The sequence below is a fragment of the Eretmochelys imbricata genome, chromosome 2 (assembly GCF_965152235.1).
Source record: "Eretmochelys imbricata isolate rEreImb1 chromosome 2, rEreImb1.hap1, whole genome shotgun sequence".
NCBI lineage: Eukaryota > Metazoa > Chordata > Testudines > Cheloniidae > Eretmochelys > Eretmochelys imbricata.
This window is the reverse complement of record NC_135573.1, coordinates 250,210,421-250,234,017: the sequence shown is the minus strand read 5'-3', so window position 1 is coordinate 250,234,017 and position 23,597 is coordinate 250,210,421. Positions and strand designations below refer to the sequence as shown.

The 23,597-nt window shown below is 41.9% G+C and overlaps 1 protein-coding gene across 4 annotated transcripts in view; it reads right to left on the bottom strand.

Moving 5' to 3' along the window:
* Window positions 1-23,597, bottom strand: part of LMBR1 (limb development membrane protein 1) — a 154,667-nt gene that overhangs the window by 64,142 nt on the left and 66,928 nt on the right. Inside the window, exon 1 of one of the 4 annotated variants that reach the window (XM_077808374.1) lies at window positions 22,179-22,255. The exons of the other annotated variants lie outside the window; for them this stretch is intronic. The gene's annotated coding sequence lies outside the window, so the exon portion shown is untranslated. Of the gene's footprint in view, window positions 1-22,178; window positions 22,256-23,597 lie in introns of those variants that run through there. 4 annotated transcript variants of the gene reach the window in all.

The following is a 23,597-nucleotide window of genomic DNA, read 5'->3' as shown; positions in this document are numbered from 1 at the left end:
TCATGGTTCAACTCCTCCCTATAAACAGTTTTGCTTGAAGAAACGTTGAAGAGAAAGAGAGAGGCACAAGGGAGAAAAATTAAAAAGCATAGATTCAGAGGGATTTTTTGCACGATCAAAAAATATTCCTACATTACTGAAGGCACGGGGAAGGCATTTTATTTCTTTGCTGAAACACTAATATGGGCGTCATTCCATAGTGATTATACTGGCTGGATTACTAAATAATTTATTTCTGAAAATTACTGTGTGATGGGAGTTAAGTACCTTCAGATAGACAACTAAACAGTTATTAGATTATAGGATTTAAACGGTCTATGTCCTAGACAAAATTCAAGTCCCAAAATATCCCATTATGCAGCTTCTATTAACTTGAATTTTTTAACCTGGTCAATGGTAGTACAAAAAAATGCTAAGTATCAATGAAGTAAAAATTACAACGTACTGCACACAAAGTCCTAACAATAAGCCAATATGTTTCTATGGTGCTGAATATTTAAACACGATTCTGCTTCGAAGTCTTGACCTTTTGCAAGGTAGGTAAACATTACTTTATATACTATGCCCTGACCCATCAGGAAAGCCTGGGAAACATTTCTACATTCATGGAACTTTTAAAATAAATATCCAAGCCCATTGTTTTCATTTAACAGAAAGGGTCTCTTAGAATGTTAAGATAAGGTTTGTTCAGCAAGACATTTAGACTGCAACAAATATACATGCCGACAACTGGAGAAGATAGATAGAGGCACTAAAAAGATGACTAAAATACAAGCAGGTATTAGTTATTTTAAGGCATGAACTAACTCCAACTTGCATTTTTCGCACCTGTCACATGTCTTGTGCTTGGTTCATTAAAGTGTACAGAAAGAAACAACTTAAACATTTTATGACCAGGTCAGGAGAAGCACTTTGAAGAATCTTTGTTCTGGCCTGCATGTAGATATAGTGCAGGAGTGTTTTCCTTTAATAGCAAAGGAGAAATACTACTCACCACCAGGTAGCAAGGAAACATTAAATTTAGCATACTGATATATTACTTATGGGGTCATTACCTTACAAGAGGAAACTCTTAACTACTTGGAGTAGCTGAGCCAAAAAAAAAAAAATTCAGTGGTTTTAGCTTTGGGGTAACACCCTTTCAATTTGTTTCAAAAATATGAAAAAGTCAATGTTTCTTAAAATTCTACACTTTGCTTCACCACAATCTTATATAGTCTTCAGAAGTTAGTCAGACATTGAGGGGATTAGAGCCAAGATGCATTACCAGTGCAGGATCCAGACAGAAGATGAAAGAGTAGTTTAATTTCAGAGACATTTAATCATTTAGTGGTAGTCTCTACCCAAAGTGTCTTTTTTCCTACCCCAGAAACATTTTAAATCTCTGTGTGATGCTGTATGGAATCTGTGGGACACTTTAGGATATTATGAATACCAATATTGTAAAATTGCAATGAGTTGTGCCAGATATGCCATGTAAGATATCTGCAAAAAAGTTATGATTTGCCAAATATGAAAATCTCATTTATATGTTTGTATCACTTTTGTATTATGAGTTATCGATATGTATGTATGTCTGTATTTCAAAACCTGGGCTATGCTTCTAGATGTCACACCCCAGGCAGTTTGGGCATCAGCTCTGCCTAGCCTGCTTGACGGCCCATTAAGGGCCATCAGCTATACAACTGACCAATTGAGAGAAGGCAGCGGATACACCTTATGACTCAGCAAGGCATGCATGGAGATGACTATGGACAGAAAAGGCTTCCAAGCCATGTGCTGGGCAGCTTGTGTTGGAAACAAAGGAAGCTCAGGTCGCATGGCAAAAGACGATAAAAGGCAGCTGCATCTTCATTTTGTCTTCAATCCTGCTTCTTACCTCTGGAAGAACTTTGCTACGAACTGAAGTGCTGAACAAAGGACCGAATGACCCATCCAAGCTGTGGATGTATTTCAGAGGGACTTTTAAGCCAGCGAACTCACCAATACTGCTAGGAACCTGATATATGGACTTTGGAGTCTTTTTGTGTGTATGTGACTGCTTTACCATTTAACATCTCTATTCTTGTTCTTTTTTCTTTATAATAAAACTTTAGTTTTAGACGCTAATGGATTGGCTGGCAGCGTGGTATTTTGGGTAAGATCCCTTTGGGGTCAGAGGAACATTTTGTATATGTGAGCAGAGTTTTTTAAATAACTTCTCACTTTACTGGATCTAGGTGCTGACTGGGAGCCAGAGAACTGGAATGCAATAAAGCGGGCTGTGTGATTTCTTTTTTGCTTCTTGACAACCAGTTGGGGGGGGGGGGGATCAGAAGCACAGTTTGTGACTGGTTGGGGAGTTTAACTTCAGTGTTACTCCCAAGGCTGGTGGGTATCTGCTCTCCCTTTTGCAGCCTGCCCTGACGTTGGCATTTCCAGTGAGGGCTATCCCAGGCACCACCGGTCACACTCTGTACACCGGAAAGCTTGATTCAAAACTGATTATCCTGTTTAGCAAATTCAATATTTTGTAGTTTACGCACATTTTACACCACAATACCAACCCTAAATTTCATATTTACAGAATAATTTCACTACCAGCAAATTATTCAATAAATATAGTTACTGTAGACTCAAGTAATGACAACAAGAAAACACTTGTTCATAGCCTGGAATGTTGAGTTATGCTTTCAAGTCTTCATTTGTCAAGGGATCTCTGGTACAAAACACGGCTTGATTCTCACCAAGAAGATTACCATTTCCTAAAATTTGCAGTTGCAAACCTTTGGGATCAGGTGGTTATGTTGGTGCCTAGTCAGATGACAGCTGCAGGTAATCAGACATACAGGATTAAGCAAAGTTAAATCTGAACTCTTATATTCATTTTGGGATCAGACAATATCATGATGGTGTAATTTAATGGAAGCACACTTGAATTCTAAGAAAATCAGTTACATGTTGTGCACAAGGCATGGATTATGATTTATAGTGCATTTTTTTGTGTTTTCCAAGACTATTCCATACTTTATAGCATGGCTGACATCCTACGCATCAAATTGGAACAGGCATCCAGTATCAGTCTCCAGCAGGAAGGAGCAACTTAAATCCCCAGGTATGTTCTCTTGGAAATTTGTGGACATCAGGTATGGACAGCAAATCTGAGTATCCAAGGGAACAAAGCAAACCCACAATTAAAGAAACTCTTACTAGGCTAAGATAATAAAAGCTCTAGGTAATAGCGACAAATAGCCAGCAGGACACTATGATTAAGACTAAGATTTTGTCACAGACAAGTCATGGGCAATAAATGAAAATTCACGGAGCCCCTGACCAGTCCGTGACTTTACTAAAAATAACCAGAGGACAGGGCTAGGTAAGGGTGAGGAATGGAGTCCCATGGGGAGGGACGGACAGGCTGCCTAAGACCCCTGGCATGGCGGGGGGGCACAGCCCTGGCTCCAGCGGCAGCAGGCCTCCCCAGGGTGCACAGCCCCGCTCCGGATCTGTCTGCAGCTGCGGGACAGGGGTATGCAGCTCCGCTGCAGACCCTGCCAAGCCCGAGACAGTGGGTTTGGGGCACCCGGCCCCAGCTGTAGTCCCTGGCGAAAGCCACAGGGCTGCAGCCCCCGCTCCAAGCCCAGGAAGCTGCAGGGATGTTTTGACAACTGTTGGGAGGGGAGCGGTAGAGGGGAAAGTGCTTGTAAAGACAGCACAGGGGCAATCCAAAGGATTTTATGCGGGGAAAGTGGCTCTACCGCCTCACCTTGCCCCCGCTGCTCCTACCATGTAGCTTTCCTAACAAAGTAAGAGCGGGTAAAGTCCCAGTGATCATCCAGCCAGACTTCTGCTGCTTCCTGCTGTGGCAGGGGGTGGCAGCTGCACCGCGGGGCTCAGTCGCATGGCCTGGCTACAGCTCCTGCCCGAAGACGGCCCCGGCTGCAAAGCTCGCCAAGCCCTTGTCACCGCAGGGCTGGGTCGCATGGCCCCAGCTGCATCTCCCACTCCCCCAAGCCTGGTATGCTGCAGGGCTGAGTTGCATGGCCCTGGCTGCAGCCCCTGGAGGAAGGTAGCCCCAGCTGCAGCCCCCGCCAAGACCAGGACTGTGGGACTGGGGTGCACAGCTCCTGCTGCAGCCTTGCACCCCCCAAGCCAGGACACCGCGTGGCTGGGCACATGGCCCCGGCAGAAGCTACTGGGCAGTGGCTGCAGGGTCCTCCTGGTTCCAGCCCCAGTTGCAGCGCAGGGGAGCACAGTCCTACCGCCACCTCCTGAAGCCGTACAAGTCACGGAGGTCCAGTAAAGTCATGGAATCCATGACTGCCATGACTTCTGTGACTAAATCGTAGCCTTATCTATGGTCCATGTGACATATATTAACACTGATGCTGCTTCCAATCATGCTGACTAATATTGTCTAATTGTTTCCTTGTATTCCCGTCTGTCTGTAGCCATCTGTTGTCACTTGTCTTACACCTAGATTGTAAGGTGTTTCAGGTAGGAACTGTCTTTTTGTTCTGTGGGGTCCTGGTCTATGACTAGGGCTCATAGACAGTAGGGAAATACAAATAATCATGAAAGCAGGCAGACAGGCAATAAATGATTCAAAAAAATAAAAACATGGAACCCACGACATGCCAATCACCGCCCTCACTAATCTGATCACATCTCTTTCCCACTCCCTTTGTCTTTTGATTAAAACTGTTTTGATTGAAACAGTGCAAGGACTGTCTGCCTCTGCATTTTGAAAGCACATTGCATATTTACCACAGTCTAATTAAAAAATAAAAAACTGGTATAATGTTTTATCATTGCTGAGTCAGAAGTGTTATCTAGCTATTAGCACACAGTACTGAGTCTCGGAACCTGATTCTTCTCTACCATTGAACTGCTGTGTGACCTTGGGAAACGTAGCTTAATCTTTATGAGACAAGGTGGGTGATGTTATGTCTTTTATTGGACCAGCTTCTATTTTGAGCTACACAGAGAATGAAGAAGAGCTCTGTGTAGCTAAAAACCTTGTCTATTTCACCAACAAAAGTTGGTCCAATAGAGGATATTACCTCACCCACCTTGTCTCTCTAATATACCCTGACCAATAGGGCTACAATGACACTGGATATACTTAGGATAAGTCTACACTACCACTTATGTTGGTATGACTTATGTCGCAAAGGGGTGTGAATAAGCCACCCCCCTGAGCGACATAGTTACACTGACTAAGCGCCGGTGTGGACAGTGCTATGTCGGTGGGAGAGCTTCTCCTGCTGATACAGCTGCCGCCACTCGTTGGAGGTGGATTAAGTCAGTCAATGAGAGAGCTCTATCCCATCAGCTTAGAGTGGCTACATTAGAGAACTTACAGCAGAACAGCTGCATCAGTGCAAGCGCTCTTGTGTAGCCATAGCCTTAATCTTTGTGTCAGTTTCCACATCTTTAAAATATGAATATGTATTTCAGAAGGAAATGAGTGTCAACTTGTTTAATACTTATAAAACTATAAGGATATGCCACCTTCTTAAGAGACTGACAGGAAGCTAACAGAAAATATAAAAGAACCAAATGTAGGACGTTACGGCCTACAACAGTCAGATGCAACATAACCACCTTATTATTGCAGCTGGTTGCCTTTCCATATAATGTGTATAGCGTGAAACCGTAAATCCCAAACAGGGAAGTTTTGTTATAACCAGGTAGATACAGATAAGGCAACTGTTAGGGGGAAAACCCAAATACAAAATTTTGAGGACTATGGATCTAAGTGAAAGACATCCTGAAATTTTCAGAGTTGGAATCTGATATTTTATATTTTTCTCTTAGTTATGTCCTTTTATTATGAAATCATGTTCACACAATTAAAAAATTCCTTTTACATGTCTCCACAAAAGCAATTTGAGAGATACTTGGATGAAAAGCAGTACAATCACATTCATTTGAGGTAAATGGCAACTTCCGCTTACAAAAAAGATGACATGCAAATTTAACATTTTGGGTTGAGTTTCTTTAAAATAAAATTATTAGAAAGCCTGTAGAAAACCACAAAATAGGAATGTTTCTGTATTCTTCCCCTCCTCAACATTGAGGAACAGTAACAAACAACATGCTATGCCAAAGGAGACCGCTGTAAACCCAGATTTCCATTTAAATACTTTCACATAGGCTTGTGGGCTAAACATAACATTCCTTTTTTAAATAAACTGTTTTAAAAGCAAGTTACTTTATTATAAACTTAATAAGGCATTGTTTAGATTACTTAGCAATATTTGGTATTTTATATAAAAAGCAAGTTAGATACCAAGTGAAGCAAGATACTCAGTTTAAACTAACCCTATATGAATTAATGTTGATTCTGACAGTGTAATGTGTGGAACACGTAGCAAATACTACTCCTGAGACTTTAAGGAACGTGGCTTTCGTTAGCAAAAAACACAGGAGAATGTAGATGACATTCAGAATGTCTGCCTCAGACCAACAATATATACAATTAGATTATTGCTGCTCAGAAACAAGTCACTTTTATTGTTAATCTTAAAAGGTGCCATAGTCCATCAGAAAAACTGTGCTACATTTTAAAAAAAAAAAAAAAAAGCCATGAGGGCACAGTCAAGAAGAGCAGAACACAAGTTTGATGAGATTCTGTTCCTGCTAAGACCAATTGCTTTACTGCACAAGCCACAGAAGAAAACTAAGTATAAAGTCCACTAGCAATGTTGAACCATACATCTGTCATTTTAATGTTTATAGTTAATTTATTCTTAGTATTAGACTCTAACTTACAGAAGCATTCAAATAAAAAAAACCCCAATAAATATAAAGGTGACATTAAGTCTATGCTGGAAATCAACATTGGAGGTACGAAAGAAAAAAAAACGGATTCATAAATAGGCTAGGTTTGTGAGACCACTGAGAACGTTAACATTTTGAAATTCACCAAAACCTGAAAAGCAAGTTAAAGTTTTTCAGAACATTACATATGAGCACATTGTATGTAGCAGAAGTTTGTAGAATTTCAGGTTTTCAGGTTGTAAAAGATATAGCTGGTGAGGAGCGTGAAAGCTCAGAGATTACCGTTCCTGGCATGCTGCACTAGAAAATAGTTAAAGATGTAGAAACAGATCTCCAAACACTCTAGCTTTATAGATGGTTCCCATCTACTTATGTGCAAGAGCAAATCAAACAGAAGCTCCCAGCAGGGACACTGGTAGAAGGTTAAAAGATGTCCAACTATATAATAATTTTTTGTATATTTTTAAGTAAAAAGCATGAGGACATTTAGATAGTTTTTTTTATAAATATTTCCTTCAATTAGTCATTGTATCTCCCATCCTCTTTCTCTAATGAAAGTTAGTTTTATGGAACATAAGACCAGTCTGTCATATCTTGGTTTTCTAACTATGCAATACAAGTTTGCCACTTCTTCCCAGAAACAAACAAACAAAGAAAACAATTTTTACCTGCTCATGCGACCTATAGACCTGATTCTGCAAGTTACTCTGCTTGGGGAGAATTTTTGTTTCCCCAAGGAACCCAACTGAAGTGGAGTTCCACACTGGTACATCCATGCAGAGTAACTTTCAGGACAGGGGTCTTAAATCTATAGTCTATTACTCTGCTTTCTTATCTAGGTCTCAATTAAGGAAGTCATTCTTTATTCATGAAAGCAAACAGGCAACAATTAGTCTTATCACATCACATCACACGCTGAACCACAAGCAATGTCAACCGCTATAACCATTTGTTCATTTTCCCCAACCATCTCTGCACAAAAAATTTCAACACAGGTTCATCAAACTATCAGTCACCTTATGTTCAAACCTGTCCCGATGACACACGTCTCCCATGATGCCCACATGTGAGTCAACCACTACATTTCATAGGACAAACATTTATTTATAACTACAAAAGAAAATGTTCAACCATGCTAAATACATGATTTTGCTCAGTAACCTCATAATTTCATTTCTGACTCTATCACCCCACCTCTAATTCATGCTTATTTTATCCTTTTGAGACACACATGAAATTAGGCCTTGAACCTGCAGAAACTTAGGCATGTTACTCACATGTGTAAGACCTGCAGGATCAGGATTCTAAATGTTAGACTCTTCTAGACAAGGACCTCATGTAATTTATATGTATTGGGAGGTCTCAAGTAAGAGTCCAGATACCGTAATATAAAATATTTACCCTTCAGCATTCATGATCACATCCATCTTTGAGCTCTATCTAACCATCTCAGGTTCAGTTAGCTACTAAGACAGACAGACGGCAGAGCGTGCCAGCTGGAACCATTCAAAACAGGCAGGACAACAGGGTAGACAACACCCTCTACTATTTATATACATAATGGTTACCAATAGTTTGTTACTAAATAAGAAAATATCTCCAGTACTACTACATTATCCAGTTATATGTTTCTTGATTTTTTGTTTATTTTAAACACCAGAAGAAAAAGGGCTTGCCTTTCCATGCTCCCTCTGAGATAAATGAGGAAAAATTTAAAGCTTGCAAGGAGGGCAGCAAAGAGAAGAAATGTATTACATTTAAAAGACATACTGAAGATAATTTATTAATAGTTCCACAAAATATTCTAGAAATTAAGATTTATGTGACTCAGAAGTTTAAATATAACTATAAATTAAATATCCCTACAGGTATTAATGTATGTTAAAACTTCTCATCTTCCCCTTCCTCCCACCTCATAGACTCCTGTTATGCTTAAATAGTGGAGGGGGTCAAATTAGCTCAATGCTATGAATTGTAAGCCACATTCTGGTTTCAGATATGTACGCACTATTATCAGTGACTTCAATGGAAGCAATGTGTGTATGCAAAGCCAAAACATGGCACCATGCTTACTGCAAGATCTATACTTAAACACAGCCCTTACCTATCCACATTGTGTTTTCTTCAAATGTACTGGTTACGTGTTTGTCTAACAACTGTTAGTTTTAAGTATGCTCTTATTTTAATAGAAAAAAAACTGACTGAGCTACTAGAATCTACTTACCAAATCAGAACCCCAGAATAATCAGGATCCCCTTCCTAACCAAAGACCAATAAAAAATTTTAAGCAGTGTAATTTTTAATGACTTAGAGGTTTTTTTTAAAATTGACCTTATTTCTGAACTTAAGATGTTAGCTAATGTCAAAAATACCCCCCTAAAAAAAACAAACAGCTGCCTTTGATGTGACTGATTAAACAACTTTTGTCTCTGGTACTACTAATGGAATGAGTAAATGGGTTGTAATATAATGTAAAATAATTCAGTTACATACCAGTAAACATTTCACTGAGATCAGAGTACTAAAGATTTAGTTCATGCTGAATGATTTTATAGCCAAATAAATATGAGCTTAAATGCCAAATAAACACACACTCCTAACAGTGCACCTCACAGCTATTTGGTGAGCCATTACTCATAGGGGCCTGTGGGTACCGCAGTCAGAGGTTAAAGCAGACATAAAATGTGAAGCAAAATGCTGCTTCCAAATAAAGTTCAAGACCCTTCTTCCAATTTCAAATAATTTTTCTGGAAAATAGAGTACAAAAGTCTAGTAAATGAATATCAAACAGATTTTACTCAAGGGTGTTCTCATATTAGAGAGTTAAACTTATTTTCAGTGTTATTGTTTCTATTTTTAGCTGTAGCAAAATTATAGTAGAAGTGACCATTTTTGCTACAATATTTTTTGCTATCTGACCTGTGGTAATATTTTAACTGTGAAAATGTAACTGATTTTAAAGGTGACTAAATACTTCAAAGGAAAGCCATCAACTGCAATTATGGAAGCCTCAAGAAAAGTGCAAAAGAACAAATAGCTTTACAGTACTCCTACACTCTACATAATTAATCCAGTGAATCCTACTGGTACATAAAGCAAAAACTTGGAGCATTCGTCTGTTTTAAAAATAACTAAGAGTGTGACTAAAACAGATTCCCATACCCTCTCCCATAAAAAAAAAAGATAATAAAGTTGAAAGGTAAGGCTGACACTCTTCTCCAAAGTTATTTTGTGGTTTGGTTGCGATCTCCAATAAAGCAACCTATGGACTGCAAAATGTAAGCACCAGAGATTAATAGCCTCAAACTCAAAAATCACCTTCTTTTGATGCTACACGAATTTAATGTAGTACACAAATTAACATAACTTAGAAAAGGGTCCTTGCTATTGATAAATTAGTACTATTAAATGTTAATGAGTAATAGAAAAAACATGTTAGTTGCAGATTACACCTACTGAAGAAATTACAGTGGACTGCTTTTCAGGAGGAGGGGGAAATTTAAAAAAGTGATTAAAATTAGATTTATTAAGCTACATTTGATTTTTTGAGCTTAATTTTAAAATACCTAAAATGCAAAATATAGGTCCCTATTTTTGGCTTTGTGTTTCAGGCATTTTAAAATTTGTGCTCTTAAAAATAACTCTTCCCTCCCATTAACAGTAATGACAAGAGGACTATGTTCCTTTTAAAATTCACATCTGGACTGAAATCTATATACCAAATTTTTGTTAATGATTCAAAAAGGACCAAATTACATAGCTAACACAAATGGGCTTTACAGTACTACAAAAATTCTAGCAGGCACTTACATAAAGTGCTGCTGTTGTAGCAAAATGTTTTGGACAATGGTCTGTCTCACCTATCTTCAGTGCAAGAATAAACTGCTGCATTTTTTAGATATATTCTTATTAAAATAAGCCTCACTGATGCTTTGGGAGGGGGAATATTGAGAGAGGGGATGGGACACTAGCTGACACATAACAATAGCTGGTGAAATATTACTCTATTTTCTGTAATAAACACCAAGATCAAAACATTATGCAAGTTAAATTTCCTTGAAAGGTTCCCAGCAGGAGTTTTCCTTTTTGTTTGTGCAGTACACGATTTCCTCTCACCCACAAAAAAAAAAAAGCCATAGCAAGAATGTGTATGTGCCACTAACACTAAGCAGCACTTCCTTAATCACTCATTTCCAACAATTTATGGATGATCAGTGGCAAAAACGAGCAAAAATAATGAAAGAATGCAATGAAAGCTCACTGAGACAAACTGGCTTGGACTTCCTACTCATTTCTCTGTCTCTTTAAGATGGGGGCCTGATACAAATTAGCCACTGGGGGAAAAAAGTCATCTGGTCATAAAATACAGTACAGGGTCACTTTTATGTAAGTTTGCCAAAAGGGACATAAACCAGGACAATTTCAAACTGTGACACAGGATAGAAGTATATTAAAAAAATCTTTGTTCCTCCTCTATTGTGCTGTCATGTTGCTCAGCTTTATAGACATTCCGAGCACCAGCACTGGCCTCTTCGCTTCCACCTGGTCTACCTAATTAATTAAGCAAGGAAGTTACCTCAAATTTTTGTACTATTTTCTTTTATTATCAGGCACTTCTTTTGATGTTCTAGGAGTTAACCTCTTAATCCACAGACTCTGTGTGCTGTGTTATGAACATTTTGGGATGTCTGGATAATTTGGATAATTGGTCAGGATGTTGCTGTCGCTCATGTTAAACTTTATGCCATGACTTCAAATACAAAGATTGGTATTAAGGTAAAGTATACCATAAAGACTTTAAAAAGTCTACAATTATGATTCTGCAATACCTAAATATCAGTTTGTCACTGTAACAAACAAAAGTACACCATTTAGAATTTCTTACAAGTAAATTACTCCTAAACATCTGTGTCTTTAATTTCAAAAATGAAACTCAAATAAGTTGAAGTGACATCAAAATAAGCCATAGTATAAAGGTCAAGTTAGAGCGGCTACCTACTCCTCAAAATGCACTCCCACTTCAAACATCAGTATGTACATACACTCAATTCATAGTCTACTGGCACACCTGAAAGCTTTACTACTTCTAAGACAGATTCAGATATCTCATGTCTCTTTTGGGGAAGCAGATGAAGGAAGGTGTTATTTTGGATATGAGGAGACATGACTGACAGCAACTACTCTACCTTACACAAGTGTTCTAGTGTGATGGATAAACAGCGATAAACAACAGAGTGAGGAGTGTCTCAACAAAAGATATCTATAAAGCACAGTCTTCCATTAGACTAGGCAACTTCTTCAGACGAAAGGGAGAGAATTTAAACAAATATAAGAAAGACTGTTATTTTAGTCATCTGCTCAAATATTATAAACACTGTCAAATTCATGCAATTTATGTAGCTGAATAGTATAACATTCTGGTAGTAGCATTGGTCATCATGTGACATACCTCAAAGTAGGCTGACAAATGGTGTAAGTTCTTTATTTATTGAAAACCAATATACATTCTAGTATTGCTGGCTTTTTACCATTATTTTCCTACTGTCTAAAGCTACAGTAAAATAAAGAAGAACATAGAGAAGGCTACAGCTGCAATAAAATGGAACCACACTGTAGTAAGGAAGAGAAAAAAGGCCATTTAAGACTTTTAAAAAAGGAGGACATAGTCAACCCCCTTAGGCCTAAAATGTCCTGTTTGAATTAACATAGTGGTTTAATTAAAAACTAGGCAGAGAATCATGTTTAGTTTGATTCTGAGTACATGCACTGCATCCGTCCATGGTGAGTAGTTAATTTCCGTATCTCCATCTCTGCGCAATACGCAAATGGCTGTTTTGTTTTGGTATTTTTAAACTGTTGCCCGGGGAATCAATAGGAGTCTATAAGAGGGGCCATGTGCCATTTAGAAGGTATATTAGCAACTAAGGGGAAAAAAGCCACAGTAAATTAGGGGGTGGTTTAAAAAAAATACACCAAACTGGATTAATCTGATTTAAACTGAAAAAAGGTTGTAATATTTCTGTATCAAAATTATTTAAATAGGAAAATTATGCAGGATACAAATAGTGACAACAAACTCGCTAGCTATGTGCTATGCCACAACTTCCAACGTAACTTCAGCCACGGGAAAACCCTCAGTGTTAAAACACACACAAATATCCAATTTCAGCACAAAAGCATGTATATAGACAAGTGGGCTTTTATAGACACGTGTTAAAGGTTAACATACCTGTACAAAATCAGAGAACTGAGCCCAACAAAGCAAACAGTTCAAAGTTAACTAAATGGGGACAAAATAAATTTAGTACTGTACTACTCTACAGCTGGGCTAATAAAAAACGGTTACCTAGCTTTCGCAACTGTTGTTCTTCGAGATGTGTTGCTCATGTTGATTCCAATTAGGTGTGTGCGCACGTTGCATGCACAGTAGCCAGGTTTTTCCGCTAGCAGTACCTATCAGGTCGACTCAGGTGCCCCCTGGAGTCGCACCTCCATGATGCCGTATATAGGGCCCTGCCGACCCACCGCCACTTCAGTTCCTTCTTGCCAGCACTGCTCTGACAGAGGGGTAGGTAGGTGAGTCGTGGAATGGACATGAGCAACACGTCTCAAAACAACAGTAGTTACGAAAAGTAGGTGACTCTTTTTTCTTCTTCAAATGCTTGCTCACGTTGATTCCAATTAGGTGACTTCCAAGCAGGAACTCGGAGGCAGGGTCAGAGCTCATGGGTTTGTTAATTGGAGCACCACTCTGCCGAAGGCTACATTATCTTTAGCCTGCTGGGTTATGATATAGTGCAAGGTAAAAATGTGGATTGAGGACCATGTCACAGCCCTGCAAATTTCCTAGGTTGGAACGTGAGCCAGAAATGCCGCTGATGCTGCCTGCGCCCTCATGGAGTTTGCTGTCAGCACGGGGGCAGGTATTTTTGCCAGATCGTATCATGTCTGGACACGATATAATCCATGATGAAATTCTCTGAGAAGAGACTGGGAGAGCCCCTTCATTCTGTCTGCTATTGTGCCAAATAATTGGGTAGATTTCCGAAACGGCTTCATCGGTTCGATATAGAAGGCTAACACCTGGTGAACATCCAAAGAGTGAAGTTTTTGTTTGCGTGTGGCTTAGGATAAAAGATTGGAAGAAAAAATGTCCTGATTAACATGACACTGGGAAACAACCATTGGGAGGAAGGCTGGGTGCAGCCAGAGCTGAATCTTGTCTTTATAGAAGACTGTGTAAGGAGGCTCAGATGTTAGGGCCTTAAGCTCGGATACCCTCCTGGCAGATGTTATTGCCACCAGAAATGCTACTTTCCATGAGCGAGAGAGCAAAGAGAATGTCGCGAGTGGTTCAAAAGGGAGCCCCCATTAGTCTGGAAAGAACCAGTTTCAGGTCCCAGGCCGGGACCAATTGTTATACTTGAGGGTATAGCCTGTCAAGTCCTTTAAGAAAGTGTCCAACTACTAGACTGGTGAAGACCAACTGGCCTGGCATGACTCGGTGAAAGGCAGAAATGGCTGCCAAGTGGACTTTTATTGATAACATAGAAGGCCCTTGCTGCTTCAGGTGCAGAAAGTAGTTCAAGATAAAAGGTATTATCGAGTGCGTAGGAGATGTATGTTTCTGCAATGACCAAATTGTGAATCTCTTCCATTTGGCTAGGTAGGCAGTCCTAGCAGACATTTTCCTACTGCCAAGAAGGACTTCCCTAACTGGATCAGAGCAAGCAAGCTCCACTGGGTTTAGCCATGGAGCTTCCAAGCTGTGAGGTGGAGAGATTCGAGGTTGGGGTGCTGAAGATGGCCATTGTCCTGAGTTATCAGGTCCAGAAGCAGTGGTAGAGTGTTTGGAGTTTCCACTGACAGCTCCAGAAGAGACATGTACCAGTGCTGACAGAGCCAGGCCAGAGTTATCAATAATTACCGAAACTTCATCCCTCCAAATTTTGAGTAGCATCTTGTGGATGAGTGGAATGGGCGGAAATGAGTAAAGGAGTGGTCTTTCCAGGGAAGAAGGAACACATCTGCAATTGTGCCCAGGCTGTGATTCAGGAAGGAGAAGAATTGCGTACAATTCCTGTTGTGTCTTGTCGTGAACAGGACTATCTGGGGAATTCCCCACTGTTGGAATATCGTGTTCTCGGCATTCAGGCGGATGGACCACTCATGGTTGTGAAAGGACCTGCTGAGATGGTCTGCCAACTCGCTTTGAACTCTGGGAAGCGAAGATGCCTCCAAGTGTATTGAGTGGGCTATGCAGTTTGAGGGCTTCCTGGCACAGGGGAGAGGAGCGTGCTCCCCAGTCTGTTTATATAAAACATCGCTGTTGTATTGTCTGTCATGACCGATACCTATCTCTCCTCCAAGTGAGGTTGGAAGAGAGATTGGCATGCGAGAGATTGCCCTCAGCTCCCTGACGTTGATGCAAAGTGAGAGTTCTGCTTGGGACCAGAGGCCTTGAGTCCTGAACTCCCCAACATGCACTCCCCACCCCACCACTGATGCATCTGTGACCAGGGAAAGAGATGGTTGAGGTCTAGAGATGGGAATTCCTGCACACACAGGGTTGAGCCACCATAGGAGAAATTGGAGAACCGACAGGGAAAAAGTGACTATCTTGTCTAGACTGTCCCGGTTTGGTTGATACACCAAGGCTAGCCACTCCTGAAAGGGTCGGAGCCTCAGTCTGGCATGCTGCACTACGTAAAGACAGGCAGCCATGTGGCTGAGGAGCTTCAAGCAATTCCTTGCTGTGGTAGGGAATCGTCTGATATCTTGTATGATGTTGCAAAGGGTCTGAAATCATGACTCTGGTAGAAATGCTCCCGCCTGTCTTGACTCCAACACTGCCCCTATCAATTCTGAACGGGGCACAGGGTTGACTTCTGCACATTCAGTAGAAGGTCAAGGGCGTTGAATGTTGCTCTTAACAGGCTTACGCACCTCCACTTGTGTTTTTGGAGCAGCCCTTGATCAGCCAGTCATCAAGGTACGGAAACACCTGCACCGGGCGCTTCCACAAGAAAGCAGCCACGAATGCCATGCACTTCGTGAACACTGAGGTGCCGCTGACAGGCTGAAGGAGAGGACCATGAACTGATGATTGTGATTTACCACAAACCTGAGGAACCTTCTGTGAGACAGGGTTATAGATATATGAAAATATGCATCCTTCAAGTTGAGGGCAGCACACCAATCTCCCGGATCCGGGGAAGGGATAATGGAAGCCAAGGAGACCATGCGCAACTTCAGCTTCCTCACGAACTTGTTGAGGTTTCGCAGGTCCAGGATAGGTCTGAGACCATCTTTGGCTTTCGGGATTAGGAAATAATGGGAGTAAAAATCCCTGCCCCTTAGCTCCTGAGGAACTTCCTCCATTGCTCCTGCTCTTGGTAGAAGCTGCACCTCTTGCATTAGACGATACTCGTGAAAGGGGTTCCTGAAGACTGACGTGGAAGGGGCCTGGGAGGGCGGGCGGGCGGGCGCTGAAATGGAGAGAATATCCCAGTTCTACAGTGCAGAGCACCCAGTGATCTGACATGATCCGGGACCATGCATGGTAGAAGAAGTGGGACAGTCGACACCAAAAAGGTGAGGTAGTTGGATCCAGTGTTTGAACTGGTGCGTCGCACTTGGGCACACTTTCGAAAAGGCTTGTTTTTGACCAGAGGACTGTTTCGCCTGCCCAGAGCACTGAGCAGATGAAGGAGGAGGCCTCCTCCTGTTGCTGCTATTACACCTCCTAGAATAGTCTTGTCTGTTCTGCGGTTGGTAGAATCGAGGCAGGGGCTGGGGCTTAAAATGTCTCTGCTGTAGGGACAAAGTATGAAGACCCAGGGACTTGAGAGTGACTCGAGTCCTGAAGGCTATGAAGCCATAAGTCAAAGTAATCAGCCTTCGCCCTCCTCAAAAAAAAAAAAAAACCACCCTATATAAAATTCAGATTTTTCAACTTCTGCCACAAGTCTATTCAAAAACTAGGAATACTTTTGCAGTTTTTGTACTTCTAAAATCCTACACAGTAGTCACTATCATTCTAAAATACCCTCTATCAGTTGCCATACTCTGAAGAATCCCAAAAGAAATCTTTCCTGAACCCCCTCTTCTGGCCTTTGGACAACCCCTCACCCTCGGCAAGCTCATCATCAGAAGCAAGCTCCCCTCAGACCAGAACACACCAACTCAAAGCAGCACCAGAAAAACAGATGCTAAACCTGAAGACATATCTCCATTGCTACAATGCTCAACATCCCCCACAATACAGCGTTCAAAATCCATGGGTCCTACACATGTCTATCACAACATGTTGTATACCTCATCCAGTGCATTAAATGCCCCAATAAAAACTACGGGGGTAAACGAGACAATCATTACGCTCTCAAAGGAACTCACACAGGAAAATGATAAAAGACAAAAACATCCCATCACCTGTGGGTGTACACTTTTAACGAAGCGATCACTCTATATCTGACCTATCAGTCCTCATCATTAAAGAAAAGCTGCACTTTCAAAAAGACAAGTCTGGGAGCTTAAATTCATAACTTTGCTAGACACTAAAAATCATGGTCTTAATAAAGGACACTGGATTCATGGCTTATTGCAACAATCTGTAACCCACTAACCCCCCTTTTGCCCTATGACTACAGGAATATTAAAGGGCCACTTCACCTTGAATGGTCCCTTAAAATATACACTAACTACTTACGCTAAACTATGTTTTATCTTGTATTTAGCTGCGACACTGAGATCTGAGGAAGCACACTGGGTAGCTCAAAAGCTTGTCTCTTTCACCAACAGAAGTTGGTCCAATGAAATATATTATCTCACTCACCCAGGCCCTCTCTGAACTCCAGAGAGGCCTGGGCCATTTCCAGCTTTTGAGGCCCCAGCCATAATAAAAAATGAAAAATGATGACACATAAAAACAAAATAAGGCACCAAAAAAAGAGTGAGACATAATTTGAATATTTTTTTATTTAACAAATGCTTTTCACATCTCTTATTTGCTTAAATTTGCAGCTCTAAGCTGAGGGAGTGTGCCACGTTTTGGTCCGATAGGGATGCGCATAAAAACAAGTTGTGAAACTTATCAAATGCCAAAAAATTAGGAAGTGTCTAAATTTGAGGCCCCCTTTGAGCTTGAGGCCCAGACCAAATGGCCCTCCTGGTCCCCCCTCTGATTGGCCCTGCACCTTGTCTCTCTGAAGAATAAAGCCAAGTCTACTCTACCAAATTAAGTCAACATAACTTATGTTGGCATACAGCTGCCACAGTAATTACATCACTTGTGAGTGTCTATGCTTTGCACCCTGTGTTGGAACTGCGTGTCCTCACCAGGAGCACTTATATTGACTGTACTGTCAATGTGGGGCATTGTGGGAAGGCTCCTGAAAGTCAGCCATGGTCTATACTACAGCTAGGTCAACACAAGGCAGTTTATCTCAACCTAACTCTGTAAGGGTCTACACTAAAATTTCACTCCCACCGACATCACTTGCCCACTACACTGACTTAACTCCACCTCCACAAGAGGCATAGAGTTTAGGTTGACATAGTTAGGTTGACGCAGTATCAGTGTAGACACTGCATTATTTACATTGACTGTTACTGGCTTTAAGAAGCCATCCCACAATGCCCCACACCGACACTTCCATCCGTGTAAGCGCTCCTGGTGAGGATGCACGCTGCCAACACAAGAAGCGAAGTGCAGACACACACAAGCAATATAATTACTGTGGGAGCTGTACACCAATGTAAATTGGGTCGACTTAATTTTGTAGTGTATAACATGCCCTCAGTAACAGTCGACGTAAGCAACGCAGTGTCTACACTAACACTGTGTCAACTGAACTACATCAACCTTGACTCTATACCGTTTGTGGAGGTGGAGTTATTAAGCTGGTGTAGCTGGGCAGTTAAGTGAGCGGGAGCAAAATTTAAACTTAGAAACTTCCATAGTTAGGTTGACGAAAGCTGTCTTGTGTCAACCTAACTCTGCAGTGTAGACCTGGCCTAAGACAGTACATGAGCATTCATAATCAATGAGGCAAAAACTGGAGGAAGAATCAAAAGATGGAGAGTAATTTAAAATAGGGAGCACAGAATAAGGGTAAAGCTTAAATATATTCTTGAAAGTAGTAAAGCATAGATTTATTTTTAAAAGTAAAATTTCAAGATTCCATTTAATCTATTGTTTAATCTTTTACATACTGTGGGGAAAAAAAGATTTACTGGGTTTATTGTATTTAAGATCAATTTATGCACCTGCACAGAAATTTTGTATTGGAATGATGATGAATTCCACTATATGAATGGTACAAACACAGATTGCTAAACTAGAAACAAGTACAAAGGTAGCCATTTGCTTATCTCTTTTACTCCTTCACTAAAATGTCCCATGAACTCTGAAGAAAATCTGCTGCTGCAGAGCTGTATCCAAAAAAAGGTGAGCAATTCCTTCAATGACCAAATGAAGTATAGCTTTATGAAAAAAACCAAAATACTAGGGACTGCCGATTAATCGCAGTTAACTCACGAAATTAACTCAAAAAATTAATCACAATTAATCGCACTGTTAAACAATAGAATACCAATTGAAATTTAATAAATATTTTTGGATTCACCTAAAGACTCCTATGCCGCTTCATGCTTCGGCCATCATTCCAGAGGACATGCTTCCATGCTGATGACGCTTGCTAAAAAAAATGTGTTAATTACATTTGTGACTGAACTCCTTGGGGAGAATTGTATGTCTCCTGCTCTGTTTTACCCGCATTCTGCCATATATTTCATGTTATAGCAGTCTCGGATGATGACTCAGCACATGTTGTTCATTTTAAGAACACTTTCACTGCAAATCTGACAAAATGCAAAGAAGATACCAATCTGAAATTTCCAAAGATAGCTACAGCACTACACCCAAGATTTAAGAATCTGAAGTGCCTTCCAAAATCTGAGAGGGATGAGGTGTGAAGCATGCTTTCAGAAGACTTAAAAGAGCAACACTCAGACGCTGAAACTACAGAACGCAAACCACCAAAAAAGAAAATCAACCTTCTGCTGGTGGCATCCAACTCCATGATGAAAATGAACATGCGTCAGTCTGCACTGTTTTGGATGGTTATCGAGCAGAACCCGTCATCAGCACAGATGCATGTCCTCTGGAATGGTGGTTGAAGCATGAAGGGACATATACATCTTTTGCGCATCTGGCATGTAAATATCTTGCAACGCTGGCTACAACAATGCCATGCGAACACCTGTTCTCACTTTCAGGTAACATTGTAAACAAGAAGCAGGCAGCATTATCTCCTGCAAATGTAAACAAACTTGTCTGTTTTAGCGATTGGCTGAACAAGATATAGGACTGACTGGACCTGCAGGTTCTAAAGTTTTACACTGTTTTATTTTTGAATGCAGGTTTCTGTGTACATAATTCTGCATTTGTAAGCGTTCCCTATGTTATCCTGAACTCTTCTTAGCACCCCGACCAATTCATGTCTAGACTCCCACTATGCCTCTCCTGTGGGAGATGGGGCATGAGCAAAGGAAAAGTCTCCACTACATTCTGCTGAGGAAGAGAAAAAATAAACATCCTCTAAGGGAGGAGCAGTCCTGTCAGGCATGTCTTGTTTAAAGCATGGGGATGTCAGCACTAATAAGACACAACTGGAGATGTGGTGACTGAGGCACTGCAGATTTCATGATAAACTAAGCACTCCAGCAGAGGCGACCTGGTACCAGGCCCACTGAAAGGTCACTCGGTGCTGCAAACTGTTTTAAGGCAGAGATGGTGAGCACTGAAGCTTCTTGGCATCAGCAGGTACCAAGGGAAGTAACTGATGTCAGTACGAAAAGGGAAGTGCTCAGTGCCAAGGCTCTGGATGCCAGGTTGTGCCAATGATTTGGTACCAAGGGCAGTGCAGTCTTGGGGTAAGAGGAAACATCTAGGCCAGAGGTGGGCAAACTATGGCCCACGGGACCGTTCTGCCCAGCCCCTGCACTCCTGGCCCGAGAGGCTAGCCCCCGGCCCCTCCCCCACTGTCCTCCCTCCCCCGCAACCTCAGCTCACTGCGTCGCAGGCGCAATGCTCTGGGCAGCGCAGCTGCAGAGCCCAGCCTGAGCCGGTACTCTGTGCTGCACGGTGTATGGCTGGCTCCAGTCAGGCGGCGCAGCTGCCTGTTCTGGTGCAGCCGCCTGTCCTGGTGCAGCCGCATCGCCAGCCACCAGTGCTCCAGCAGCGCGGTAAGGGGGCAGGGAGTGGGGGAGGGGGGTTAAATAGAGGGCAAGGGAGTTCAGGGTGTGGTCAGGGACCGGGGGTGTGGATAGGGGTTGGGGCAGTCAGAGGACAGGGAACGGGGGGCTGAATGGGGGGCAGGAGTTCCGGGGGCGGTCAGGGAGAAAGGGTGGTTGGATGGGGCAAGGATCCCGGGGGGGGGGACAGGAGGGGAGAGGCCAGTCAGGAATGACAGGAGGGGTTGGATGGAGCAGCGGGGGGCAGTCAGGGAGAAGAAGTGGTTGGATGGGGCAGGGGTCCCGGGGGAGCAGTCGGGGGGGGGGTGGATGGGGGCGGCGGAGGCAGTTAGAGGCACGGGAGCCGGGGGCACTCAGGGGACAGAGCAGAGGGGGTAGATGGGGCAGAGGTTCCAGGGGGCCATCAGGGGGCAAGAAGCAGGGAGGCTTGGATACAGGGCAGGAGCCTGGCAGTTTGGGGAGGCACAGCCTCCCCTAACTGGCCCTCCATACAATTTCTGAAACCTGATGCAGCCCTCAGGCCAAAAAGTTTGCCTGCCCCTGATCTAGGCCGTCTTGCTCACAGTGGTGCCAGAGCAGGTCTCCAATTTATGGCACTTGATAGATGCCTGGAGAGAGTTATGGCTTTAGTGATTCTTACTTGGGAGTTTGGGAAGGTGACCTATGTCTAGCTCCTTCTTGCCCTTTACAAATGCAGCTGATGAAGGGATCTATAAGTACAAGTGGCCCAGGAGCCCAGAAACAAGTCACAGCATACAGAGGCAGTAGGAGTAAGCAACTGATCTATCTGGTGAGGCTTCTCTGGTCTCTCAAGGTCAGAGGCAGCTTGCATGGACTTCTCAAGGAGCAAGAACTTGAGTCTTGCTTCCCTTGACTTCTAGATGCACTTCAAGGAGGAATGGCATATAGAATAATGCTTCAGTACGTGTCCCTCCTCAAGGCAAATAAGACATCAGGAGTACCCATCACTAACAGACATAACCAAGTCACAAGAGGGGCAGTTCTTAAACCCTGTACCAGGGAAGAAAAGACTGTGAGGGGAAAAAAAAAAAAAACAACTAACTATGAAGTTGGATATTGTTTTTGTTTTAAGTCAATTGGTAAAGGAAACCTAATTCAACTAACTAACTATGACTAAATCTAAAGTTAAATCTCACCCAGCAAGGGCCAGGGTCACTGCACACAGCTCCATCTTGCAGCCATGGTTGGTAAGCAGGAACTGAATGGTAGTTGAATCCACTATACTCTTCATGACTATAGGGAGCACAAGAGTACCCATGGATGCTGCTATGCAAAAGGAATCCAATCTTGAACACATGCTCACCAAGAGTGAAATCTGTGTCCACAATCACCCGAAAAAGAATCTTTTGTTGCTCTGAGCAGTTTAAATTGTACCATCTTTATTATATTATTGTAGATACTTCCTTTCTATACAAGTTTTGGTATTTATTTTTACTTGGGATGGCTATATAAATTATTCAAAAAACAATGTTATAATACCAAATACGGTGTTATTAAACAATTAGGTATTTTGGGCTGCATTATCTCCTGCAGCAGAGCTCTGCTCAGCACAGAAGGATGGATAGGGTATCAGGGAACCAGGTGAGATTCCCCATTTAAGAAGTTCATCTGTGACCCTGATCCAATTTAGAGCAGTTGCCAGGATCCTCTATTTGTGCCACTAGTATAGGGTCCTAAATGAACCCTATGCAAGCAGAGGACTGGCATAGCAAAATTCTACTCTGCCTCACTCCCAGCAAGAAAGAGGGCTGGCAGGTGTAAGCTCCAGATCTGGTACATATGTGCCGCAAGAAGTTCCCCTCCTACATCAGTGGAATTTGCAGCCAGATCCCTTTATACCACCTGAGTGATGCAAAGAAGCCACAGTTGTTGCATTCTAATGCAAAACAAACAGTGATCTCACTTGCTTTTATATCAACAGACCAGCATATTTGATTGTCACATATTCTATGCATTTAGGCAGTTACTCTGTCTTAAGACACCTAAGATTATTAAGGTTTTGAGTTAGAGTACAAGTTTGATGTAGCTAGGGTGCATATTGCTTTTGGTATCAGCTGAAGATGGAAGTGAAACGTTATGGAGTGAGGGAGTACATTATCAATAGTACTGTAGACAATATTAAGGTGGAAAGGAATGCTTCCATTCTGAATGGCTTCCATTCTTTTAAGGTTGGGGGAGGGGGGATGAACTGCCACAACTTTAACTGCTACTAAACAGTTTTTGTTTGCCAGTTTCTTGGGCTTTCTATACAGCATCGGTGTACCTCAGTGGACACTTCCCCAGATTAAGAGCTGCACCTACCTTGGAATCAGAGGGAGAAACTGAGCTGATGGTCCTGCTCCTGACTACCTCAACATTCCTGAAAAGTGTGTGTAGTTGTGATGAGCAAGTAAATTCTTTATAACATTTTATTCTTGTTTAAAAGTTACTGAAGGTATACATACGGAACACTCCTCCATGCTTAGATGGAGGATATGACATAACCTGTCAGTTGGAGGGAATCTCTTTGCAATAGACTGTATCCATTACTGCCTGAAACACTCTGTAGCCTCTCA